General features: G+C 43.9%; 1 non-coding gene across 1 annotated transcript; it reads right to left on the bottom strand.

The window, feature by feature from the left end:
• Positions 1 to 789: 789 nt before the first annotated feature.
• Positions 790 to 883, bottom strand: trnai-uau (transfer RNA isoleucine (anticodon UAU)). Its single transcript has 2 exons — positions 846 to 883; positions 790 to 825 (listed from the first exon to the last, which is right to left on the bottom strand). It is a non-coding gene; the product is annotated as a tRNA-Ile (tRNA).
• Positions 884 to 9,197: the final 8,314 nt, after the last annotated feature.

The following is a 9,197-nucleotide window of genomic DNA, read 5'->3' as shown; positions in this document are numbered from 1 at the left end:
AAAACTGTACACAATACTCCAGGTGTGGCCTCACCAAGGCCCTGAATATTGTAGCAACACCTCCCTGCCCTTATGGAATCATCGCAGGCAAATGAAATTAAGAATTCGTTAAAAGGGACAGAAACAGAAACAGCTGCAAATAAACGTTGCATTTTATTCATATTTAACAGCAGCAATATCCATGCCATGCGCAACTATGCTGTGGTCAGAGAAAAACGCCCTGAGCTTCAGGAACTCCCGTGGCTTTTCTGTGGCTCTCTTTCCTCTCTTCCCTTACTACTGCACGCTGCCAGTTTTTAAACCTTGTTTTGAATGTTGGTCTGGGCGAGGGCATTCCGCATTCTCAGAACCATCTCTACCGTTTCATTGCTTGATTTCTACGCTTATTAATTATGAATCTCCTTGAGCCAAAATGGTAGCGCTTGCGACAATACAGTAAAAGTTGGCTTATTGGAAACACGTTGTGATCATAGTTTAGTTTGGTACAGAATTGAACCTATATCACTCAAGAGGGAATGTTTTATTTACAATAAACTATATCGTCTTATAAATTTTGGTTCATTCGCTCCCTAGTGCCAGATGAGGAATTGTTTGAACCCCTCATTTATTTCATGTGGGGAACAGGCACGGGTATTCAATCAGAAATAACCCACAGATTGACACAGGAATAACCACAGCGAGAGAGACAGACAGCACCGTGGTAAATGGCGGAATCGACAAGAGAGATGGATGAACAGAAAACGGCCTCATACTCAGAAAAGTGCAAACATCACATGCAAAAGCATCATCTGCTCCAGGTGAGGCTCGAACTCACAACCTCGGCATTTCCCAAGCGTGCACTGTTATATAAGTACTGCACGCTAACCAATTGCGCCACTAGAGCTGCATATCATGTGGTCTTTCTGCTCCCATCATACAGGTGCCTGTTCCACCTGTCTAACAAGGAAGAAGACAATGAATCATCGAATCATTCAACACAGAAGGAAGCTTTTCATCCCATCGTGTCTTTGCCGGCTCTCTGCAAGAAGCCATCAGTTATTGAGACTCCACAGATTTTCGCCATAGACGTGTTTTATTATTTGTGTAATGTTTTGTTATTTGTAATGAATTTGGATGTCTGGTCGGGTACTTTAAAAATATGTTTGTGCATCGATCTGTGAGTTGTAAATTAAATTGTGTGGAACATTGATAATCAAACTATATGTGTTCATATATGTCTTATTATAAATCTATTTGTTTTTATGTCTGTTTTCTTTATGAATTCATCTCTAAGTATCTCTGTGCTTATAATTGTATTTACGTTTATTTGCGAGGTGTTTACAATTAGCATAGATACAAAGGTATACACAGAAAATATATTTATAAAAAACATAGATGCTCAACAATACTATTATAAATAACTTTGTTGCATTCAAATACATAAACACGAACACAGATATACAAAATATGTTTATATCCCACAGAACATATTGCAACTTAACACAGAGACACCAAAATATATTTGGAGCTATCACTGATCAAAGAACATTTTACTCTCTACGGTCCTCACCAAATTTTGCTTTGCCTGTATTTCCTCTGCTTGTGCTCGGTGTCGGTGAAGGTTTGGCTGTGCCGTGGTATATCGTTTCCCAAGGATGGGCTGAAATGTGCTCTCTGAGGCCACGTTCACTGCTATAGTTGATATATAATAATCATCTGGACTTGTGTATAAAGGCATAATTACAACATCTATAGATGTTTCATCCTGGTACACAAATCCACTGCCAAATTAGTTCAACGGCTCACCCGCCCCAGTTGTTAAACTTCCCGCGATGACATTGGTCCAAGCTCTATTGATGTACTACCCGATCTACTGTAAGAGGTCCCTCCTGCGCCAGAACTGGTCCCAATGCCCCGGATTCTGTAGCCCAAACTCGTGCACCATTTATCCAGACATACATTGCTATTTCTAAACTCAATAGCGCGGTGCACTGGGAATAATCCATAGAATAACTTTGTGGTCCTGCTCACTAATTTTCTCAATTGGAACTGAAACTCTGATTGAAGGAACTCATCCCCTTGTTTCCTTCTGTCATTGCTTAGCACATAGATCACGGCTTATGCTGCTCCCCTTCGCCCCTCAAAATGTTCTGCACGCACTCAGTGATATTCTTTACCTGGCAGAAGGGAGCATACACACCACGCATGACTCACGTTTGCCGTTGCAGAAAGGTACTGACTTTCGAATCGCCAATGACGTCAACTTATCTTACGTTTTAGTTTCAAAAGCAAAGCACTCGGAATCCTGTAAGCCTGAATTGAAATCAGGAAATGTTGGATATACTCAGCCAGTCAGGCAGCATCTCTGGAAAAATTTCTGATGACGGAGTTGTGATTAAATGTCATTGACGTGAAGCGTCAACAATGCAATCCAGATACGTTCCGATATTGTAATCCCAAAGCGCCAGTTTGTGGGTATTGAAACCTATCCGGCTACCACGCATTAATCTGGGAGCTAAATTGTTGTTGTTGTTCTGGTAAAATCGCAACAGCAGAGGACTGCAATGAAATAACCAAGTCTTTAAGATAAATCATATGTTTTACAATTGATAAAACGAGCCAGTTCCAAAAGACATTCAATCTTCAAAACGGTTAACTTCCACCGTTTAATTTCGGCCATGTCTGCCGGGGAAAAACACAGGTTTTGGCTGTTTTTTTTAATTGCTGTTCATTGCTGTTGCGACTAGTTTACTTTGAACATTCTCCCTTTAAATATTCTCACAGAGGCCGTCTGACTGGTTCACGAGTTCTCGACATCAACGTTTACTCACCCCTGTGACCGCCACCTAGTGGTTAGGATGCAGCTCTCTCTCCTCGTCGGCACAGGTTCGATGCACATTCCGGGATTTATTAAATTAAAATTAAGCTTATTAAATTAATTACATAACATTCTGTGAAAGATTAATTATTGTTGCAATCGCCATTGACAACTTGTCACGTTCTGTTTCAGACTGATGGAAATACATGGCAACAGAGAGCCTGTCAAACTTCCAACAATTGCGGTCTCTAAGGGCAAGTATGACGTCAGCACGCACCCGTCGAGGCCTCTCAAGTGCGCTTCTCAGAGCGCGATGTGCGTGCGCCGAAAAATGGCACTGGGACAGTCAAAATGGCTTTTGACAGATCCAACGCATCCCCGAGAGAAGGGTCATTGCGGTCGGAGATTTGCGATATTTTCCCAACTCTTGCCTAGAAGATCTCCTTCAAAATAGGCAGGGGAACAGATTTATGTGCATGTCACAGAAAGAGAGAGACAGTCCGGAGAGACAGAAAGCCAGACAGACAGATTTTGAAAGAGAGAGAGAGAGAGAGAGCGACAGACTAGGGGGAGGGGAGACAGATTGAGTTAATTATGGTGGGGGATATAGAGTGCGACAATACTGAGGGGTGAGGGGCGGCAAGACCGACTGACAGGGTGAGAAACGGATGGAGACAAACTGCGTGGGTGGGAGATATGATGGGTGACAAAGAGAGAGGGAGACGTGGAAGTCAGAAGGGAGGAGGCAGACGGCGGAGAATGATGGAAGGGGGAAGTGCCTGACAGACAGGGGAAGCAGAAATGGAAGACTGACGGAAGGCAGATAGAGAGCGACAAATAGAGGCAGACAAGTTTGAATGGTGGAAGGTGACAGTAATTGACAGAAAGGGGAGGCAGACGGGGGTTAGCCAGAAAGATAACACACTGGGCTGAGATAGAGATAAAGAGAGAGAGACAAAAGGTGGGGTGAGGCAGTGAGACTGAGAGAGAGGGGGTGAGACAGACGTGTAAGAGATAGATAAATAGAGAGTGTGGTGAAACAATCGGGGCAAACAGGGCGAAACGGCGAGAGATACAGATGGGGCAGACAGCAACGGCAGTCAGATGAGGAGCTATAGACAGAGAGAGATGCATACAGGAGAGACAGGAACAGAGAGACATACGTGGAGGAAGAATGAGAGAGATAAACGGCGGATCAGACTGAGAGACAGACACGGATAGAAGACTGGGGAGAGAGCTAGATTGATGGAAACAGGCGATGGAAAAAGACAGATGGCAAGACAGAGAGAGGCAGGTGGGGGAGAAAGAAGGAGGAGACAGACCGGGAAAACACCGAGAGAGAGAGAGAGAATAATCATACGGTAGCAGAGTGGGAATGTTACTGAACTACTAATCCAGAGGCCTGGTCTAAAGATTGCCGAGATGTAAGTTCAAATCCTGCCAAGGCAGCTGAAGAATTTAAATTGAGTTAATTACATGAATCTGGATTTAAAGAGCTAGTATCAGTAATTACCATGACAATACCGGATTGTCATAATAATCTATCTGGTTCACTAATGTCATTTAGGGGATGAAATATGCCGTCCTTTCCTGGTCTGAGCTATACGTGATTCCAGACACAGAGCAATGTGGTTGACACTTCAATGCCCTCTACAATGGCCCAGCGAGACATTCAGTTGAAGCAAACTGCACCGACAAAGTCGGCACTGCGGGAGTCTCTTCACCACACGGAGTGCAGCGGTTACAAATATTCTGCTCAGCACCACTTCCTCCGGGGCAATTTCAGAAGGGCAATAAAGGAAGGAAGGCCTTGGTAGCTCCGCCCACATTTCTGAATTAATGTTTAAAAATACATGGGAGACAGCGAAAGAGGCCGACAGAGAGAGTTATAGAGACAGAGGCAGACGGCGGGGTAATCGATGGGTCAAACAGAGTGAGAGAGATGAAGAGACAGCAGGGAGATAGACATGGGGAGAAAGAGGGAGAGAACCAGAAGGCGGAGTCAGATAGACAGATCGGCGAAGTAAAGAAGATAAACATTTGGCGGTGACAGAGAGAATGAGAGATGGGGATACAGCTGTGGATAGACAGAAGTGAATACACGTGCGGAGGGTTAGAGTGGGACAGACGCAGGAGAGAAATGGGCAGAAAACAGACCCGGAAAGTCATGGAGAAAACGTCGTGGTAGACAAAGAAAAAGAGCTTGGGGAGCGAGAGAAAGAGAGAGAGAGAGCAACAAATTTGGTGTGGTGGGATAGAGATTGATTGGAAGAATGGTGCATTGCGACAGGCTGCGGTAGATAGATGATATATTACAAAGACAAAAGCTGAGACGGTGCTCGACGGGAACAGGAAAACTGGTGAGCCAGAGGTGCGGCAGAGAGAGCGAGAGAAAGACAGGTGAGAGATAGGAAGGAGATTGAGAGGGGCGGTGGGTGGGGCAGAGGTAGAGAGTGACCTACAGGAGGTGATAGAGAGAGAGCGACAGATCGTGTGGTGGAGATAAGCAACTGGAAATGTAAAAGAAGGAGACAGAGAGGGTGAGGCTGATGGTGGTAGACAGACGGGAGGATGTAGAAGGTGAGAGAGATGCAGCAGATGGAAACGGGGAAGACAGAAATAGAACAGACGAATCAGACAGACACAAAAAAGTTAGGGAGAGAGAGAGCCAGACTGGGGAGACAGAGAGGGTGACAAACGGGGGAGTTAAACAGGAGGGAGACAGGGAGGTAACGACAGAGACATACAGTGAGAGAGATAGGTTGACAGACTGCGGTGCCAGACGGACCGAGAAGTGCAAGGGACAGACTCGAGAGACAGACACAGAGGGATGGAGGGGGAGAGACTGATGGGCACAGATGGGGAGCCAGAAATAGAGATAACAGCAGAGGAAAGTAAAAGACAGTGGGAGTCAGACGGAGAGACAGGCGGGAGGGGCACAGAGAAAGACAGACGGGCGTTACACAAGTGGAGAGAAAGAACGCGGAGTGATAGGTTGGGCGAGAGAGTTTTGGAAACAGATGGGGAGAGAGAAAGAAAGACAGACATGAGGAGAAAGAGAAAGAAAAACAAACGGGGTGACTCTTTTCAGTCCCGGTCTCGTACAATTTTAGTGTATAAAAATGTAACTGGCACTGTAAATAGTGCCGTGGAATATAATGTTGCAAAGAGACGCTTATTACGTGCTTGCGAAAATAACTATGCAGATATAGGTCCCTGTGACGAAGTGTAAATTATTTCATATTGAACCTAAGAAAGATGAATCAGAGTATATTATACTGAGAAACTGTGCCTGAGAATGATATTTAGGGGTCCAAGTACTGAAATCTCTTCAAATCCCCCTGTTTTTGGTCGTCATAATTTCCCTGTCTTTTGAACACCAAATGCCCCTGTTTCTGAAACTCCTTATTTCCATGTACCCGGAGCTCTTAATTCCCCATGTTTCAATACCTCATAATTCCTCTGTTTCAGGAGCTCCTCATCCCTCTGTATCAGGAGCTCCAAATTCCTGTTTCTGGAGCTCCTTATCAGTCTGTTTCAGGAGCTCCTAATTCCTCTGTTTCAGGAGCTCCTTATCCCTCTGTTTCAGGAGCTCCTAATTCCTCTGTTTCAGGAGCTCCTTATCCCTCTGATTCAGGAACTCCTGATTCCCCTGTTTCTGGAGCTCATTATCCCTCTGTTTCAGGAGCTCCTTATCCCTATGTTTCTGGAGCTCCGAATTCTCCATTTCCTTGCACACCTCATTTCTCTATTTCAGCAGCTTCTAATTCTGCAGTTTCAGGTGCTCCTCATTTCCCTGTGTCAGCAAATCCAGATTATGCTCTTTCTGGCGCTCAAATTACACTGTTTCTCTAGCTCCTCGTTCTAATGTTTCAGTAGTATCTTTGTCCCATGTTTTGGAGTAAATAATGCCCCTGTCACTGGAGCTCATAATTCCCCTGTATCAGGTGATCCTAGTTCACCTCTTTCTTTAACTGCTAACTCTCCTTTTCTGCTGCTCCTAATTCCACTGATTTATAAGGTAACGTGCTTGAGCTCTTAATTTTCCTCTTCTTAATTACCCTATTTATGGCGCTCCTACTTTCCCTGATTATGATGCCCTCTCCTAACTTCCCAGTATTAGGATCTAAGAATGTCTTTGTAACTGTAGCTGTATCGTAATTTCTCTGTTTATGGAGCTCTCGACTAATTTTCAGGTTTCTTTTACGGTCTCCTAATTCCCCCGACCCTGGAGGTCCTAATTCCACTGTTTCTGTTGTTCCTAATTATTCGTGTTTCTGGAGATCCTAATTCAACAGTTTCTTGATCCTATTTCCTGTCATTCTAGGGCACTCTCATTCCGTTGTTTCTGGAGATCAACCAATGCTGATGTTCTGGAGCTCCTAATTTCCTTGTTTCCAGAGCTCCTCGTTCCCCTGTTTCTGCTGCCCCATTCCAATTCATTCTTTTTATGAATATCATAACTCTGCTCTTTTTGAAACTCCTACTTCTGCTGTATCTGGTGCATTTAATTCCACGTGTGTACACCACCTGAAGTAATGAAAGCCATTTGCTTTAAGAAGCTGATGGCACATTTTTAACATTGTCGATCTGATTGCATAGGCAGGACAAGCGGTGAATTGGACATTCTTGCAGAATATTTCTGTTTGGATGCAAAAAGCAGGCAATTGAATGCCTAGCGTTGTTTAAAACGGGAGAGGAGCTGGCCCAGAGTTTAGGGCGAATGACTGCTAATCCATTGTTATCTGCATGCGTGGCTCCGAATCCCATACTCATCCTTATTGTATAAAACGTTTGAAGCCACTTGTTGTTTTGTCAATTACATAAAACCTCATGGCCAAATTTGCCTTTTACTGTCAAGGATGCTGTACTTTGGTAATGTCATGTCTCAAATGAATATAGGGCCTGTAATTACGGCCTCACTGGGTCTGTACGGAGTACGTACGCAAGCGGCAATGACCAACAAAAGCCCTTCTTTGGGGTGCGAGGCGCATGCACTGAAAACCAGGCTTTCCATTGTCAAATTCTTGCTTGACAGACCCAACGCTTCTTCAGGAGATGGACATTCGCGTGAGTATGCGCTATTCGTCCATCAATTGCCCAGCTAATGTCCTGAAATTGCTTGGGCCTGGGAAAAGCAGGTGCATAGCCTGCTTTTATCAGCGTAAGAGTTTTAAAACATGTAAAAAATATAATAAAAACATATAGAAATAAAATGTAACGACATTTTAATGTTTAAAAACTCTGTCCACTAAGGAAGGTTTATTTAAAACCCTAAATATCAAACTTAAAAAAAATCCGAATAATATATTTTTTTCTATTCATTTGTTAACTTTAATTTAAATTAATACGTGACTAGTTTTTTTTTACATTTTATGTGTGTTTGAGTGATATGGGCGTTTTTATTCATAATACTGAGAATCCCGACTGACGGAGATGCTATTATTACGAATGATAATACTGTACCTTCATTGGCTATCCTAAGCCACGTGAATCCAGCTTCTCCCTCCGCAGCTGCAAGACGTGAATGCGCTGCGAAGCGCGCGAAGAGAAGGCCTCAGTGCGGAGGGTGCAGGAGCAAAAGGTAGGTGTGGAACGTTATCACTATTTGCAGCCGAGCGTCTGGGGGAAGCCCAACACAATGACTTCATGCCCAATATATTTATCAAAGGTAAAATTTACATTCTTACGTTCTTATTCGCAGGACGATGGAGAGGGGGACGAATCTGATCACTCTCTCAGAGACACAGCACAGCCACGTTGGGCCGAATAGCTTTCTTCACTACCGTCAGAATATGCCGCTTTAATATAGAAAGGGTTACGCACTTTACTGTCGACTGCTGGTTGGTCGAGGGCTATGAATCTCTCTTTGTGATTTTCACAGTGGAAATGCGAGAGGTCACGGATCAGTTTGTGCCTGTCTGAACCGATTTGCTGTCAGTCCAGGATCAATCTGTGTCTGTTTTCAAAAGGATTTGCTTTCAGTCCCGGATCATTCTGGGCCGGTTTAAAATAAAAGAACTCTCAGTTCAAGAACATTTTATATCTGCTTCACAGGGATTTGTATTCAGTCCCGCAAATTTATGTGTCTGTTTAAAAGGGATATCCTATCAGTCCCGGATCATTCTGTGCCTGTTTAAAAGCGATGTGCTGTCTATTCCAGATTTCAAATTTCAAAATTCAAAAACTGACTTTGGAGGGTGTAGGAATTTAAGTTTATTTGTGAGTTTGTGTAAGAGAGAGAGGGAGAGAGTGCAAACGTGTTGTGCGATCGTGCTTGGCATTTCATATCATGTGGGAAAAAGGCATTACATGGAATTTGAAGCCATGCCGATTAGCTTGAACACTCCTTCGCGGAATATCTTACAGGAGAAGAACCTGCTGTGGGATTTTCCCATTC

Source organism: Pristiophorus japonicus, chromosome 25 (genome assembly GCF_044704955.1).
Source record: "Pristiophorus japonicus isolate sPriJap1 chromosome 25, sPriJap1.hap1, whole genome shotgun sequence".
NCBI classification, from domain to species: Eukaryota; Metazoa; Chordata; class Chondrichthyes; family Pristiophoridae; genus Pristiophorus; species Pristiophorus japonicus.
This window is presented reverse-complemented; position numbering and strand designations above follow the sequence as displayed.